Source organism: Triplophysa rosa, linkage group LG13 (genome assembly GCF_024868665.1).
Source record: "Triplophysa rosa linkage group LG13, Trosa_1v2, whole genome shotgun sequence".
NCBI lineage: Eukaryota > Metazoa > Chordata > Actinopteri > Cypriniformes > Nemacheilidae > Triplophysa > Triplophysa rosa.
The window spans coordinates 21,216,261-21,235,036 of record NC_079902.1 but is presented as its reverse complement, the minus strand read 5'-3'; the positions used below and the strand labels follow the sequence as shown (position 1 = coordinate 21,235,036).

The following is an 18,776-nucleotide window of genomic DNA, read 5'->3' as shown; positions in this document are numbered from 1 at the left end:
TTAGCGTATTCCCAGGCAAGAAAAGTTTTATAACAATTATAATGATTTTTGGTCATGGGTGACTTAGGAGAGAGATTTACTGGTATCTTATCTGGCTATCAGTCAACACAACATTACCCAGACCGGCTAAAGGGGGCTTTTTGGAGTTCCCAGCGTCATTAGCAGGATAATGTTGATGTGTGTTCAGGAGAGCCTGCGTTAGTTTCAAATGTGCGGCAGTAGGTGATATATTTTTGGCATTCTGGTGTGCTACAGTTGAGATTAAAGATCATTTTGTCTTGTTGCCTAAAATGGAAACTTTTAATGGGATTTGAACCCCTGCATGTCTTGCAGGAAGTCTGTTGAGGCTTCACGGCAGGTCAGGGATTGTGGTGGGATTCACCAGAATAATGACAAAATCCCTTGTAGTCGGATCGATGCAGTCAAACTATTTCTTACTAGACTTACGGCCCATAGTTTTTTCAAGATGATCTGCACTACGTCACCTTTTTATTCCAGTTATATTAAAAATAAGACCCAGATTTAGTGGAACATGTGGTATTGGGTCTGTTGGGCTTACAATATCTGGAGTACAATGATTGTAAACAGTTTATTCTAAATTAACCAAATGCCCCGATCTGATATGTTTTCATCTTGAAAGGCTCTTTCAGTCTGCAATCAGACGTTTTTTGTACATTGATTATTTGGGATCTGACTGCATCAGAATCAGACTCGGCATGGTATCACATTAAAGCTCTGAAATGCATAACAGCTGATCCTACAGAACCAGCGAGTAATAGTTGATTATTATTTAGATGGGGCAGGATTGGATGTCTGAACCATGTGACTGTATTTGACCAATTAGCAAATCAGCTTCTCCAGCTATTTTTTTCACACAGATAAAAAAATAATTTCTTGACCATGCATGTATTAGTCATGTTTTTATTTAGTTAAGATACATTGAATGTTAATGATTTTTAATAAAAATGTATTTAAAGTCAGAGCCGATAGCCAAGTGGGCAGTGCTCCGACATGTGTCGCGGTTGCGCATCGGGCGACCCGGGTTCGATTCCGTCTCGTGGTCCTTTCCCGAACCCACCCCCTTCTCTCTCCCACTTCGCTTCCTGTCCTCTCTACCACTAAAAGCTGTACAATTAAAGCCAAAATGGCAAAAAACTAATCTTAAAAAAAAAAGTATTTTAAAATAATTATTTAATTAATTGATAAAAATAACTTTTGCTTAATTATATGAGCTGTAAAATATGAATAGACTATTGTTTGTGTTGCTTGTGAATTGAAGTGTGGCAGCTGCATGTTATTTTAATGCAAGCATGTCTAGACACGATGTTCCCTAAACCATTACATATCATTTTATGTTTAGTAATGCACACCGAAGCACTTTCTGCATGCGTTGTGTCATAAAAACTTTTATTAATATTTGTTCCAATATTGTCTACTTTTCATAATAATAGGTAAACATCCACTGCATATGTGGTCATGTACGTAATACACACTCAATGCAATAATATATCGTTTGGAAATAAAATGCGTAAACGTCGGCCACCTTATAAAATTTAAAAAAAATGTAAAAATGGAGAAGACCTTTTGCACATGTCCCTTACGCAAACAAAATATATTTTTCTATATATTAACTCTCAGTATATAAAATTATGTATATAGTTGACAATGTATAGAATACTACATGAATATATTACAAAATATTGTGGAATTTCCACTTTTCATTTATTAAAAAATATGAGCGCTTGGTTCCAAAACATGGAAATGTTGTCTTTCTGAAACCTCTTATCTCCATATTTCGTGATTTTAATTTTTTGCCATAAATCATTATTAATAGTGGCCCTTTATGTTACTGCGTTTTGCAAATATCTAACCAATAAAAGGTATTAAAAAGTGCTTGTCAACTTTGACAACACAGTATGCAATCATTGAAAAAGTTTAGCGTTTTTTACATTTCCTGAAAAACAGCAAATTTGGCATATACAAGGTTTCAGAAGGACAGCAACAATTTTATGTATTGCATTATATTTTCCAGTATATTCCCATATATTTTTGTTTCGTAAGGGATAACAAACTCACATATTTTTGGCCTCTCTTGTGTGCTATTTGACATCTCTGGTCATATGTGTTTCATTACCATCTCAGCAGACATCAGATACAGTATTATTTATTTTGAATTGCTGTGGGTTTGTTGAGAAAATGGTCCACTGTGCTCCCACTCGGTGGCTTTAGAGACACTGTTATGTACCACAAGCTGTTTTGATTCTTGGAGCGTGTTTGAGTTTGATTGTTATTTGTGAATGCTTTGCGTTTGTTTCTTGGTGCTCGATGCTTCCCTCTTCCAGATTCATGCAGAGACACTTTGGATGCAGTGAATAGAAAGACTTTTCTAGAGCCTGATTGGATGGGAAGGCTGAAGTATTGGCAGGCCGTTCGGAGATGCCATGTACTCGCCATATAAACGCACACACACAAACACTTGAATGCACACTGTTACACACCATGTTTTCATTGTCTGTGATTTATTTGGATTCTAGAGATTTCGTTCTCATGAGTCTCTCTTTGCTCTTCTCAAAATTTATACCATCAGTGTTACTGCGTTCTTATTTTCAGAGATGGCGATTTCAAACTTTTAACAAATTAAATGCAATGATGTGTTAGATAAGCACAACTTGCATTCATATACTAGAATACTAGAATAGATCGCTGAAATACAAAATACAATGTTACTAATTGATAACAGTTTTAGATATTTTGTCCAGTAATCTTACAATATCTAGTCATTTTGGTGACAAAACTTTGCCAGTAGTGACTTTTTCTATGTACCACATGGCATTTCTCAATCACGTGAAACTATCGCATATGTTATTGATCAAGAATCACTCCTGGAAATTGTCAAAACAGAATTATTGGAGCCGTTTTGGGTTCAAGCGGAAGGTTAGTTGGAAAACTATTCAACAGCTTGTTTTGATAATCTACTGTTATGACGTCCGTTTAACAGAGAGCACAGATCAACATTGTCAAAAGCTGTAGATACATCCAGACATTTTTTTTACAATCTTTTTACTCCCCTTTCCTTGAATTTGTCTTTCAAACATTCTCTCCGTTCTCATCTGTTCCTTCCTTTACTGACACTACTTTGTAAACTGCAAGATCTCTGTTGACCCAACCCCTTTGACCCCTTAAGCGATAAAAAAATCCACCTTAGGCATGTACTTATGACTTTCTTTGGTTCTGTCTGTTCTTGCAGAGAGGCTGTAAACCTTGATGTTTTCAAAGACGACTTAAGTCTGTTAATGTACTTTCTTTTAAATGTTGGCTTTGTTTTCTTTTAGTTCTAGGGAGCTCCTTTAATCTTTTGATTCATCAAACCTACTTTGAAACGGAGCTCAAATCATAAATTGCATATTGTATGACAAGAATACATGCAGGGCGAGGTTGTCATCACCTCATTTTAAAGAGGGCTTTGCAGCTTCTTCCAACAATCCTAATATAAAAGCTTTGGACTTCAAACGTACCCAGAATTCTTTGTGGGTTTTCCCAGCCGTGAAGAGGGTGGCATTCATTTCAGAGTATCTCATGTTTGTTGTCATTCACAAGCCTCTTGCCATAAGACTAAATGAATGTTGCAGTTCAGAGCCGATGCTGGTAAGATGATGCTTTGACAATGAAGTCAAATCGAGTTTTAACGTGATGTACTTCAGATTCTGAGCTGCGCTGGGCCACAGTGAGCCTTCTGTAATGAGGTCATAATGCATATGGAGTCTGAATAGTTTACTGAAGGACTCAATTTCACATTGAAGGACATTTAGTGCAGATGTTTTCACTGATTTGTTGGCCCTGTCTGGAGATTGAGTGCCCTGAGGAAAATGTTATTGCTCAGAGGTTGTTCTTTCGAAGTTTAACAGATTTTATGGATTTCTCAGCTGTGTTTCAGTTGTATCAACTTAGTCTCAAATGGTAGTTAAAACATTAAAAAAAAAACAATCGGTAGAGGTATATAAAGAGTATAGAGCTGTAAAATGAATATAGAAGGTTTTGGTGATGTAATCTCGATTTAAGTAAATGGGATGAGAAATGTTTGAGATCTTCAATAATATTGACTTCAGATTGCAGAATCTGAGCTCCGGTGACGTTGTTGAGAAATCTTCTGAAACTCTAATGGAGACTTTTGTGAGATATCTGCCTCTTTTTTTCTCAGGAGACTTTAGGAAAAGAAAGAATTCCTTGGCTCTCATTGATGTCTCGGAGAAATAATTGAGATGTTTTTTTCTTTCTTACAGGTGGCTTGATCTGCCCTCTTAGTTTTTTAGGGTTTGTTTTAAGCGTGTGAAACCTGCTCTTTGTGAAAATGTTTCTGCAGTTTCTCAGTTTCCTTGACAGCTGTTGAGGTGAACAAGTCACAGTACTAATCTGTAGTGTGCGTTTCTGCTCCTGCGTTCAACTGTATGCGGTGGCAGGTTGCATAAAAATGCAACATGTTATTTGCATTAAGGTATGCTTTTGGTACCATTCTAGTAACTGCTCTTGACATATCCACATATATATATATATATGCGCACATCATCTCCTTTCACGCTGGCTCCCATACATCGAGTGTGGCATAAAGGATACAGCAGTGCATGCTGGGATACAGGATGAACCCGTTAACCCACAGCTACCCCACGGCTGCCTGATGCAACAATGCCCCCTGTGGAGAAACGCACACACACACACACACACACACACACAGTCTGGATTTTAAAGCTGTCTCACTGTCTGACCAGCACAGACACATTTCAGACAGTTATTTTACTGTATATAAGACATACATTTATATTCACCTCATATATTTTGTTTGAAACAGATAGACCTTACAAGATCAAAAATAGATCTTGCAAGAAATGCAAGTTTGTTTTATAATTCTATTGACATTTTTCATGTTGAAATATTGAAGCTTTGTCACAGTCACACAGTGATTTTGTCACTTGTCTGTCGGTTGTGGGTGATATTATTCTAGAAAGCATTTGACTTGACAGTCTGTAGGGTAAAATGAATCATCAATATATTTTCTCTTTATGAATCATCAATATTTTTCCCTATTGAAAGAAAAAACGTACATTTTAAATGCATTTTGTTTAAGGCATTGATGTTTCTATGGCGGTTGTGATCTGATCTGATTTGTGTGGCGTGTTTAGATCACTGTTACGTGTGCCTTTGTGTATTTTTATCCCTCCGACACACTGTAGAACACTTGTTAAATGATGAATGGAAACTTGCAATTGCTGTGTGTCATTCATTTGAAATGAAATTGTGTGTTTATTATAGTGTCACATGTAGACTTCTGCCCGATTAACCGAAAATATATATCACGTGATTTATGCACAACTTGTCAGTGAAGTACGGTAAAATGCTGCTGCATCCAAAAGCCAGAGGGCGCTCTCGTGCAGAAACTCCAAATATGCACTGCAGAAGAAGACCATAATACATGTAGTTCTAGGAAATGCCTAAGGACATGTTTTTATCACTGTTCCTCAAGCCTCCTCAGGTATTTTCATGATAATAAAGTATATTTATAATGATCATGTTTGACGGGTGTTGCTTTTTCAAATGCACGTTATAAGTGACTCAAACTCGCACTGCTTTTAGATCGAGCAGCATTTCCTACTGATCCCAGAGCCATGCTTCACGGACAAGTTACGCATCAATAAAATAATCGATACCTTGCATTATCGCAGCCATCTCGGTTTCAGCAGGATTTAGTGGTAACCGCGATTAACCGTGCACATGTCTAGTCACATGCAACTATCCCAAATGCACGTGCGTAAAATTAAACATGCAATGTGAGTAGGCAACTTTCCTTTGGTTCATTTTCTTGCCAAAATTAATTATCAAATACATACTGAAGCCCAAAATTCCCAGCAGAGATATGAAGCTCTAGCGCAGAGATTAGAGTGTTTTTTAATCCAGAGCGACAGGACTCAAATCCTCATTTCTGACCAACTTGAATGTGCTGAATCCGATCCGACTGTTGTTTATTATTTGCAATGACCTTCAGTGCGTTAAACCTGATGGGTTATTTATACAGATTTTTGAGTGAGATTTACATGAGTAGATTCTAGATTCTTTCATAAGGTGCCGTGTAAAGCTCCTGTATGTTTTCTTTGTCTAGTTTTATGTGCAAAGATAATTATGGGTAAGCCACTCTTAGGTGGATTTCTAGAAAAAAATGCAAACCTTCAAATAGGGCTGCTAAATGATTAATCGCATCCAGAATAAAGGTTTGTGTTTACATAATATATCTCTGTGTACTGTGCATATTAATTTTGTATTTATAAACACATACAGGAACACACATTTATGAAATTTTTACATGTATTTATTTATATTTATGTATCATTTAAATTATATATAAACGTTTATCAATGTTTATATTTTAAGTTTTTCTTAAATTTGAATGTGTATGTGTTAATAAATACAAAACTAATATGCATAGAACACAGACATATATTAAGTCTAGACTAGACTAATTAATTGCAATTAATCGTTTAACAACCCTACTTTCAAATCATTGGTCATTTAGGTGGCAAGATATGATAAAATGTATTTTAGACAGAGCATTTTCTTCTGTAGGAGGGAACAGTCAAATTTTTCCAAAAAAATCTAAAAATTTGTTTTTATAATTAAATAATTATATAATATGTAGTGCTGTCAGTCGATTAAAAATGATAATCTGATTAATCACACTTTTTTTCTGTGATTAATCACGATTAATCACACATAACATTCATGTTTTTAAATATACTTTCACATTTAACAACAGATTTCTTTAACAACACCATTTTATGAATGAAAGCCAACATTCTGATATTAGTACTGCAACTGATGTCTCCATTAAATTGATGATTTATTTCTTTATTTTAACATTAATAATAGCCGTTCAATACTGAAGTACAGTATTGAGAGCTACCATGTCTAACAGGTAGGAAATATACAGAAATTTAATTAAGTTCTCAAACACTTTACAGTCTTTAATGATAAATTAAATACAGAATTAAAGCTACAAAACACATTGATTTCCTCTTTTGTTCTTGATTAACATTAATGACAGGAGTCACAGCAGCAGGTTTAAGAATGCGGCCCCTTTAAGAGCTGCCGCTCTACGCAGGTCTGACGCCCTTCCCATTTTCACAACTCTTTGCATTCATTTATGATTTTATTTAACACATTGAAATTTGTGCTTACGAAAATGCTAGACAAAACGGTCTGACATAATCTTGTGTTTTTTTCATTCAATTATGAAAGAGAACTTAATACTGGTGCGCTGCCTGACAGAGATTCACTGACGCAGCCTTTAGGCCGTGACTGTATACACCAGACTGGACCACCGTCGCGTTGCGTTGTGACGCATCCCACAGCTAGAAGCTGTTTATATATACTGAACGCGTCAAAGCAACGGTTTCAAATCACGCCTAAATGGTTTAAAGGCCTTTACATGAATAAGAGTGCGATTATATATTGTAACGCTAGACAAAGGATGACCAAATATGCCAAAATGCTGCGTTAAATATTTTAACGTTAATCTAAAAAAGTTAAACGCATAAATAAGCCCTTATAATATACAACTACATTTGCTGTAATTCATGTCTGCAAGGTGTCAAATACTTCCATGTTATTCCAAGTTGTTAAAATGTCTGAATTTTTTGAACAATTTGAACATTGTCTTTTGTTCAGGGTCTCTCATCATATAAAATAACTTTTAAATACAAGCATGATCTGATCTGTTGTTAGCAAAGCATACACCCTTCACACTCATAAACACACACACACGCCTCTCTTAAGTATCTGCACAACAGCAGTGGAGTCATGTGTCATATCCCCAGGGTCACACAACACAACGTTATAGTGATGTCACCCTGGCAGGCACCTGAGAGTTTTAGCACGCTAGAGAGAGAGAGAGAGAGAGAGAGAGAGAGAGAGAGATGTGCTGTCTTCACGGTATTTCTGTGATGAAAACATACCTTCATGTGAGCTCCACAATTTGAACTTGACAGCTTACGGGTTTGGTAAGCAAATTGTGTGTGTAGATGTTTGTGTGTGTTCAAATCTAGAGTCTGCTTTCGACTTCTTTTAACATGCTCATAAATAATGAAACGTCATTCACACCACGTTTTGCTTCCAAAATGTGGTGTATTTGAAACGAAGGGTATTCGGCGAGGAACAAATGTGGATATTTGGAAGGCAAGAGGTTAAAAAATGTGGTGTGGCTTGTGGTGAAGCCATAAGAAAAGTAAAGTCGTTTCACAGGTGATGCAAATTGTTTTATTTTGAGAATATTTTCTAGATCGTAAACGTAAAACATTAAGCCTGGAAATGTAGCTTTTGCGTTACAATATGTTACGTTTCTGTCCCCTAATAATGTTTGCAGTGTTTCCTGTTTGTTCGCATTTGTTTGTTTAATGTTGCTATAGCGATTGGTGTGTCAACGGGCACGATTTGAATGACAAAGCGGGTGTTGGAAAGCTTTGCTACGCTGCTGAGAATTGCCAATACGTGTAGGATTGTTCATTTCCAAACCTTTACTTGCCAAAATGATTATATTGTAGCCATCATACGAGTTAAAAAATACAGTGGGGCGTATTTCTGTGTTTTCAGCTCAAGTTGCATCACGGTCATGAGGTCTTTTGAGGGTGCGTGGAAAGCGGTCATGTTTTAAACGGGCAGACGCTTGCTTTTGATGTCTCCGTCTGAGCAGAGTCATGAAACCAAGAATTCATTTTTCTTAATTTTTTTATGTAGGTGATCAGTTTTTTGAGTAGTGAAATGTTCTGTTTTCTTGAAGACTACATCTTATTCGTTTAAGTTTTGCCATGATTGAAGTCAGGCAGATCCACGGGGCATAAACATGCTGGCACATGAATATGATTGGCAGTGTAATAAAATGCAGTCTGACAGCTTTTGGATGTTTTGATTAGTGCTGAAGATGAAACGTAAAATCGCAATTTAGTCAGATCCATGCCACTTTAGAGGGAATTTCCTTAAATTCTAATGCTTTGCAGGTGTCAGTATCACCATCTAGTGTTAAACCTAGGGCTGGGCGGAATGACGGAATATGCCGTTACCGCGGAATAAAATGTCAACCGTAAGAGATTTTTCTTTTCCGTGTATTCCTCAGAGTGTAAGTAGGCGTGGTTAACCCGTTTTGGTAGACGCGTGTGGAGTCACCAGAGACTCGCAGTGCAAAGGCAAGCATGAGAATACACAAACCTAAAGACAGAGAGTCGCATTTAACACACTAAAAGTGCGCATATAGAGAGTGAAGAGCGATGAAGACCTACAGTACAGACCCCATGAACACCAGTTTGTAATACCAATCATTGTTTGTGCATATATTCATACTTCATTGTTATACAGTACATGTTGTCTATCTTCCTACTGTATACATATGTTATAGCCAGAAGATAAATGTAAATAAATAATAAATCTCATTATTAGTGGCCGCGCCGCATCCAGTGTGGACAAAATGTATAATAATAATGGCCAATGGGTTCGAATGCGATTCTTGTCAGGAATGCGAGGAGAAAGAACCCAGATGCAGGCAGCGGCGATGAAGGGGTTAACAAGGGCTTTTAATATAAATAATAAACAGGACACAAAACAAAAACCCACGATGGGGCAAACCAAACAACACTAGATACTAAAACTGACAGGACAAAAAATTAAGACAGGGTAAAAGAACACACTATACAAACGCTAACTAACAAACTTACAAAGACTCAACTTAACTTGGGATTTAAACAGCAACAGGACACTGGCAAAAACAGGAACAAGCACATACACAACGCAGTACAATCCACGAGCACAGGACAAAGAAACAAGAGGGTATATATAGGTAAGACAAACGAGGGATAACGACACAGGGCAGGTGTGGGTAATAAAACACTCAGGGAAAGGTAACAAGGAAACGAGAGGGGCGGGGCCAATGACGAGACACTGGAGAGAATGTATACTATTGTCAAAAGGACAATAATATGTTTCTCTCCACACATAACCAAAAGCTTTGTCATGGCTCTGCTACAGGACCAAGAAAAACATGACTAAATGAAGCAGAGCCATGACAGAAGCCCCCCCTTTAATGAGCACCTCCAGGTGCTCACCAAGGGGTAGACAGACGAGACAAGACAGACTGGGAGACAGACAGGACAAGGCAAAACAAAGAAAACAAAATCAAGGGCAGACAAGACACAATAACAACAGGACTAGGGTGGGACATCAAAAATAACAAGGGCCCATAGGGGGCAGTCCATGGGGGTGGGGAGAAGTCCCAGTCCCCGGACTGGACGCCGGCTGGATCACCGGACTGGACACTGGACAGGACATCGGCAGCAACACCGGACGGGACGCCGGCTGCACCACCGGACCGGACGCCGGCCGCACCGGACTGGATGCCGGCTGCACCGGACTGGACGCCGGCCGCACCGGACTGGACGCCGGCCGCACCGGACTGGACGCCGGCCGCACCGGACTGGATGCCGGCCGCACCGGACTGGACGCCGGCCGCACCGGACTGGATGCCGGCCGCACCGGACTGGACGCCGGCCGCACCGGACTGGAGGCCGGCCGCACCGGACTGGACGCCGGCCGCACCGGACTGGATGCCGGCCGCATCGGATTGGATGCTGGCCGCACCGGCGTGGACGCTCCTCCGCTGCGCCTCTCCCTCCTTCTCCGCACCACCGGATCCATAGCCGACCTTGGCGAATCCGTGGGGACCGGAGGGAGTTCCGCAGCGGAGGAATCAGCCGACGTCATCCCCGGATCCCCTCCCTCCCGCTCGCTACCGGCACCACCAGAGTGAACGGGGACCGTGGAGCTCAAGCCGGAGGGTACCGAGTCTCCCCGGGCAGCAACAGTCAGGTCGAGGCCCTCCGGCGTGATCGACCGCGAGGTGGAAGTCCCACGTGGAACCCCACCCCCGGGATCGTCCCGGTTGGCCACGAACCTGACCATTGCCGCGAACCCTAGGGGACCCAGCAGCCTCTTCTCAGACGGGGTGAGGCGCTGAGTGAGGCAGCAGTTGAAGATCGTCTTCAACTCTGCCTCGTTGAACTCAGCCGTCTCAGCCACCGCCGAGAATGCCCCGGCGAACTCCCGATTCCTGTAGTTCCCCTGGCGGAAACCTAGCAGCAAGCGGGCTTGAGCGGACCGTGAGGACGACGCAGTGCCATCCATCTTGCTGCCCGCTGGGTTCTGAAATGGCTCGTGTATTCTGTCAGGAATGCTAGGAGAAAGAACCCAGATGCAGGCAGCGGCGATGAAGGGGTTAACAAGGGGTCCTCTGCTACAGGACCAAGAAAAACATGACTAAATGAAGCAGAGCCATGACAGATTCTAATGTCTTTTTTCGTGTCAGGCCGGTCGCGTCCGGTGTAGACACGGTGTAAGAAAAATGAGGTATATGATATAGAATTATAATGGGAGATTGTTACCGTGAAATATATTGTTACCATGTAATAAAATGACTCATTCCGTGAAATAGATTTTTGGTCATTCCGCCCACCCCTAGTTTAACCCATAGTAGCATTTAGAGGATTGTGGTCATGTTTTAAAGATCCGCTGAAGTGCCTTCAAATGAGCAGCTTTGTTGCCATAATTTCCAATAAAACAGTAAGTTAGGGCGGGACATATTGAGTGGCGTTCCCCTCAATCCTTAAGGCTAACATAGTTATACAAAAAATTTGATTTTATGAAGACTTCATATTATAACGTCCTCAAATCATAACTAACTTTAAACTAGGTATTTTAGTTGTAAAAATACTTGAACAGGCAAATCCATGTTGTATTACAGGGAATATCTGGGTTACAACCTACACCCAATGTAGCACGCTGTTTATAACCACACACAAGAATTTCAACTCGTTCCCTGAATGAAAGTCGTGTTTACAGTCATACACGTACAGCATGGTATACAACTTTTTAAAAGTTACATGTTCCCTTACTTCAACTTTGTTGAACTGGTACACTTGTAAGTGTACTTTTTCAATACTACTTGGTAGGGCTGGGCAAAAAAAATCTAAAAATCGATTAATCGTTTTTTTTAAACAGATCAATTCAACACAGTGGTTGAATATTCCTTTAATTCAAACTTGGTCAATTATATTTGTCTAACATACTTCTGTAAAGTGTTTTTCTGCGCATCGGATAAATAACTGCCCTTTCATTTATTCCCACACTGAAGTTATAAATAAGAATGTGATTTTTTTATGTGCAAGGTTGGTGATTTAAAGCTGCAGACAATTTGTCATTATGGAGGAGTCACTCTTTTCTGTTGTGATATCTTATTGACATTGTGTCAGGGAGCAACACAGTGTTGACTGTGGTGTGCTTCCCTTGTGTGTTTGTGTTTACAGTAGAGCAAACTTTTATTTTGGTACAGGTTATTGTCTGCACTGATATTTGTTATTATTTGGCTTTATTTAAAGGACCAAGTTGCCTAATTTGGGTAATAAGTCTGGACTTTGAGAAAAGTGCAAGGCTGTATCAGATGAACAGAGTATTTCCATTTAAAGTCTTGTTCTTGTGAGACCAGGCCCCTAAAGTTAGTGGGTTTTTGTGTTACTTTCTTTGGCTCAAAAGTTTGGCAAAGCAAGAGTAACCTATGAATCACAATTGCACAATGCAGTATTATTGTAACGTTGGTTGAAGTTTCAACTTTTATTATAAGGTATGTGTTTGCATTTTCTGACGAATTTCTGCTTATGCGAAAGCCTTGCTGATTTATCCTTTCTAAAAGTTAGAAGCAGATCATGTGTTTTAAGGCATCATGTCCTATTCTCCAGCACAAACGTATGGGATGAGCTGTGCTCTAGAATTTAGTTCCAATGTAAAAGGGATTTCAAAGATTAACGTAAAGATTTTGCAATCAAACCCCCATTTAACAATCATCAATTTGTAAAATGCCATTTATTTGCTATTTCTCACTAAATAGATTATAGTACTCATTGCATTGGGCTATATCATTATGTATTGACTCACTGTGTGATTAATGCGGTCTTGTACGGGCTCTTTTCTTACTCAAGCCTGGGAAACTGATTTCATTATAGGGGCCAACAGCATGAGACAGCAAATCCTCTGTGTCTCTGAATAAACCCTAAGCCCAATGTGATCGCCCATGTGTCCTCCCTCTTAAGAAGCCACCCCTCCTCCCGTCTCACCGATTACCCCCCCCCCATTCTTACCAGCACCACCCCTCTTAACAGGTCCCATGAGGATACACACTCGGAAGTGTGCACATGGTAGTGACATTGGATTTGGCCGTATGGGCGTTAGTGTTGTGTGATGTCACATCTCACATGTGACAGCGTTCTGTAGGGTAAATATGGTGTGCAAAGTAAACGACAGCTTTGTGTGACGTTATTTAAATGAAATGTTAAATGCTCTCTCATTTGTATGTTGCTTTGAATGAAAGTGTCTGCGAAATGAATAAATGTAAATTGGTTCCCAACAATACAGTTTTTCAAACAACCGCATTAAACCTGATTATCTATAATAATACTTAACACAAGGTGGGAAAAATAGTTCAAGCCATTATGAAAATAACCCTTATGCAAACGCTTATGAAAATCAATCATGGTTTTATTATAAATGAAACCCCAAATACTAAAGTCAAACCGTGGTAGTCACAAATTAACCACGGTTTTACTACAGTAACCATATTATTTCGAAAAACACGATTACTATAGTAAAACCATGGGGAGAGAAAATGTAGTCGTGGAACAGGCACCATCTACAACAGGGATGCGTTGCCATAACAACCATTTCCAAAACGCCCCGCCCACTACACCGTGTCAGTGGGCATTCCTGCGATTGAGCGTTGAGTGTTGTAAGGACAACCCCCCCAACCCAATGTGATTGGTCACACCTCCCCTCTCTTTGTGTGGACCAGTGCATGCTGGGTAAGACCCTAGAGTGAATGCTCATTTGTCTGTGCTGGGCTCTCGGAAGGATCTCGCTTGGATTTTAGGAGCTGCACGGAAACAGCCAAGGTAGAGCACGATCTTCTTCTCTTTCAGCGAGAGCGCCTGCACCCGTTGCGCACGCCGCAATTAGTCTGCGCGCCGTAGTGTTGTCAGAATGAATCACAAAAGAGGGGGTGGGGTTGATCGGGAGGTGTTTGGACAAAGAGCCCAAGCTGTGGGGGGATTGTTTACTACGGCGGCGTCAGGCGTGAGCGTGTCTCGTGCGTACCATCCTCCTCTCTTATCTTATTCCAGCGGCAGCCCCGTTCAATAGCGCATGTGTGTTTTTCTGTCTCTGCTTTCTGATCTCTCCACTGGCTTTTTTGTGGAACGGTGGCATTTGGTTAACGTGCCTGCGCATCACTCGTGCTGATCTCACGAGGGCCGCGCTGCAGCTGTTGCGGAGGGATCAGAGAATGACGGGATGTGTTTTCAACCCTCGAGACCCTTCAGCACTTGTGTCTCCCCCCTGTCAGCCATCAGGCGAGCCCCCTGCGCGGGGCCTACTGTTAGGGGGGAGGGGTGTTAGACAAATGGAGCAGGATGGGTTGAAAATATCTGCCTAGTTTCTCTGTTGGGGGTGGTAAAGCTGACAGCAACATCACATGTTTTCCATTTTGTTTCTGATAATGCTGCTCTTTGTTGGTGGCGTGTGAGGTCACTTCCTGCGTTGCTGGTTGTCTGTGGAAGTCTCCACAGGTCACTCGGCATGCTTTTCCACATGGTGTGTGTGGAGGTGTAATGTGATGTACTGTGGTGGTGCCATGGTATCAGATGATCGTACCGTAGTACTGTGAGGTATACTAATATACTGAATGGTAATATTGACATGATATACCAAGATACTTAAAGTATCATCACTGTGCTGTGTCCAAAAACATGGTATTATCCTGGTACCTTGTCCAATAAATCATGGTACATTTTTGTATTAATTATTGAGAATCATCTCTTACTGGAATTGTTGCATTTTATTATTTATTTAATTTAAGTTGCCACTTATGTGATATGTTATTATTCAATGTGATAATATTATTATATTGAATGACTTGTTATGATTTATAATCAATACAAGTTACGATGAAGTACTATGAGATCTCCTTCAATGTTGAAAGCTGTCAGAAAACTTTTCATTTTTATTCAGTTTTTTTGTAATTATTTTTACCCTGGAATTTTTATAGTATGTAAACAGATAGTTCACCCAAATATGAACATTTTGCTATGGTTTATTCACACTCATGTCATTCTAAATCTCCATGACTTATATTCTTGTGCAGAACACAAAAGAAGATATTGTAAAGAGCACTACGAACCAAACAACACTGACCCCTCATTGACCTTCCGTTGTATAGACACAAAACTACTGAGACATTTCTCAAAATATCTTCTTTTGTGTTCTGCAAAAAAAGTCACATGCAGTTTTGAGGGCGAATAAATGATGACATCATTTTTATTTTGGGGTGAACTATCCCTTCAATGCACGAGTACACATCTACTTGCCAAATTAATAAAGCTATGTAGGAAATCATTTGTCTGGGTCAGTGGTCAGTTAAACAGTCATTTGTTTTAAAACTAGCCACGTTTGACCGATCAGAAGGAAGTATCCTAAAGTGTCGTGTAATAGACACCTGAGTTTCAGTCTGAACACAAATGACAGCCTGTTGCAGATGTTTGAGTTTCATTGTAATGAGAGCCGGTGGCATCCTGCTGTCGAATGTTATCAGCACCATCACAGCACGCCTGAGCCATCAGAGAGATCAAAGCCTTGAAGATTTGGCCAGGAAGCAGAACACAGCACCTCCTCTTTGTCCTCCATCACTGCCGATGTTGTGTAATGAAACTCATTTTCTGGAATAAGACCTAGTTTAAGCCAAAGTAAATGCACCGTGTTGTGGAGATTTGGGTCATTCGTGACTTTTCTGGGAATTTTATTTAGAGAAGGAACTGAAAGTAGAGCTGTCCAGTGTTCCATTTTTGAAAACATAGATTTAGAATATAAATATTGTCATGTGGTTCCATTTGTTGACCATTTGCTATCCAGCGTGACGGAATGTCTATTTTTGGATGAACTATCCCTTTAAATCATCTCCTGTCAATACCAAGTCAGTGTTTGGTATCGACAGGAGATGATTTAAAGGGATAGTTCATCCAAAAATAGACAATCTGTCATCATTTATTCACCCTCATGTTGTTCAAAACTTGTATAGGACTCTTTCTTCTGTGGAAAACAAAAGATATTTTGAGAAATGTCTTAGTGGTTTTTTGTCCGTACAATAGAAGTCAATGGGGTTCGGTTATCAACGTTCTTAAAAATATCTTCTTTTGTGTTCCACATACAAAAGTCATACAAGTTTGGAAGTACACGGGGATGTGATAAGATAGGAGTACATTTTTGTATGTACACAAATAATCATGTAAGTTTGTTAAAAAAAAATAAGGTAAAAATGAACAGAAATAGCATTATTTAAATTCCACATAACACAAAAGGAGATATTTTGAAGAAAGTTGTTAACCGGCACCCATTCACTTGCGTTGGTTTTGTGTCCATACATTAGAAGTGAATGGGTGCCAGTACTTTTCGGTTACCAACATTCTTCAAAATATCTTCTTTTGTGTTCTGCGGAAGGAAGGGAGGCATACAGGTTTGAAATGACAAGAGGGAGAGTAAATGATGACGATTTTCGTTTTTGGGTGAACTATCACTTTAAGACACATCTACAGTTGTTTATCAGTTTTGTCAAATTAGCCAACATAGAGGAATACGCTAGAATATTGTAGTTATTTTAATGAAATCAGTATGATGTTTGGACTTGAGTGTGTTTACTCTCCGGTATCTGTGGTCCTGTAACCCGGTCACATATGACCGCAGTTTTGGTTTGGAGGTTTGATGTTTTTTTTCTGGAAGGGATAGAGGAACAGTTCTGTCAATGTCTGAAAAGAGAGGTGTTCTGTCGTAAAACCTCTCAAAGGGGAAATGTGGGTCGTACATGACCGAGTGAGTATGCACAGAGTTAGGCGACTGAAACATACCTGTGAGTTTAGAGTTGAATTGTGGGTGATGCGAAGAAGTACAATTTAAAACACCTGGTGGAATAAGCTTCCAATCTGTGGGGGGAAATTACTTTTGCAAAAATACATGTGTTATACAGATGAAATAGTCATTTTGAAGAACATGATGGTGAATAAATGATGACCGGATGATTATTTTTTATGTTTTGATAGGTGTCATCATACTGTAAATACAGACAGATCACTTATTTACCCTTAGGTCATATTTTCTCAAATAATCGTGTACTGTAGTATCTCTTTCTTGTACTTAACTATGCCTGTCAAGGGATTGCTTTAGAACCCAAAACCTAACAATTATTGTTTTGTGGCCTCTTAATCTCTTGTACACCTGGGTTTTGTCATCTGAACCTCCTGGACGGTGTTCAAGTAATGGCACCCGGCTGATGGCATCACGCCAAGCTGTAAATGTAACTCTCATGTGTATCTCTACTTCGTGTTGTTGTGTTCATGTACGATCAGGTTTCTGCATGTACAGCCCCGATCGCCTCCATCCGGTGACATCAAACAGATCCTCGGTTAGTGTTTCATCTTTATCAGTCGTACCACCCAGAGCACGCCGGGCTATCGCTTTCCACCCACATGTGGAGACCAAATCTCCATGTGCACTTCTCACATGTGTGTTTTGTCCTAATCAGCTTACCCTTGTTCTTGACCGGCCAAGGAAGATGCATTAACAATGTGTGCCTGTCCTCGCTTTGCCTACCAGATAAGCCTGATTTGGATCCGTAGAGCCAGGGGTCTGTTTCTGAGCTACTTACCCCAGTGCCAGGGCCTGTTGGCTGGGTGTGCTGCCTCCTTTGGGTGCCACTTTCAGAGTGTTTTCTGGGCAGCTGAGCTCCAGATTTTCTGAGATCATTTTGGGTTGAGCCGAGTTGTGCAGAATGTGGGTCAGTTTGAAGCACAAGTGTTGAGTTGGTAGCTATGAATGGTGGGTTTGATTTTATACAGCTAAAGGTGGACTCCTTTATTTCAGTTTCAGTGATGTGTTGGGAATAGGACTTTTGGACAAAATCAACGATTTAAGATTTTGAAGAACATTTTGGTTGCAGTGGCAGAAAGGTTTGGCCAAGGTCCAAAAGTAGTGTTTGTATTGCACTGTAAATGTTAGGTTTTTAAATTCATTGAGTCATTTAATTGTTACCTTTGATAATATATGTAAATTAATTTGAGGAATATTTATGAAACCTGTAAAAATAGCTAGTTGTTCCAAACCTTTATAAATTTCTTTGTTTGGTTGAACACAGAGAAAAACATTTGGAAGAATGAGGTAATTGTTCCTACTAAGGTACTCAATGGGGTCCAAGAACTGTTTGGTTATAAGCATTCTTCTAAATATCTTTCTCTGTGTTCATCAGAACAAAGACATTTATACAGATTTGGAACAACTCTGGGGTGAGTAAATGACCGCAGATTTTTATTTTTGGGTGAACTATCCCTTGAATAAAAAAAACTTGCCATGTTGTTTGACCATCTTTTTTAGACCTTTTTACCCAGAAGTATTAAATGAATACTACGGTATGTGAATATAGCCATGGGGCCACCATCTGTATTTTTTTTGTAGTAAACTAGCATTTTTTGTGTCCCCTACACAGTGAAAATCTACCGACAGCACATGTGAGCTCACACATGAGGGCTATAAATCTGTATCTGTTCTTCCTTGTCTAAGTCATAACATCTGTTTAACACTCCTGAAGACACTACTGTAACCTTTCACCT

General features: G+C 39.8%; 1 protein-coding gene across 7 annotated transcripts in view; it reads left to right on the top strand.

The window, feature by feature from the left end:
- The window catches only part of stox2b (storkhead box 2b), a 56,587-nt gene that overhangs the window by 27,319 nt on the left and 10,492 nt on the right, over positions 1–18,776 (top strand). The window contains exon 1 of one of the 7 annotated variants that reach the window (XM_057349359.1): positions 7,913–8,042. The exons of 4 other annotated variants lie outside the window; for them this stretch is intronic. The gene's annotated coding sequence lies outside the window, so the exon portion shown is untranslated. Of the gene's footprint in view, positions 1–7,912; positions 8,043–13,910; positions 14,022–17,308; positions 17,576–18,776 lie in introns of those variants that run through there. 2 more of the 7 variants (XM_057349361.1, XM_057349363.1) reach the window with 2 other exon arrangements.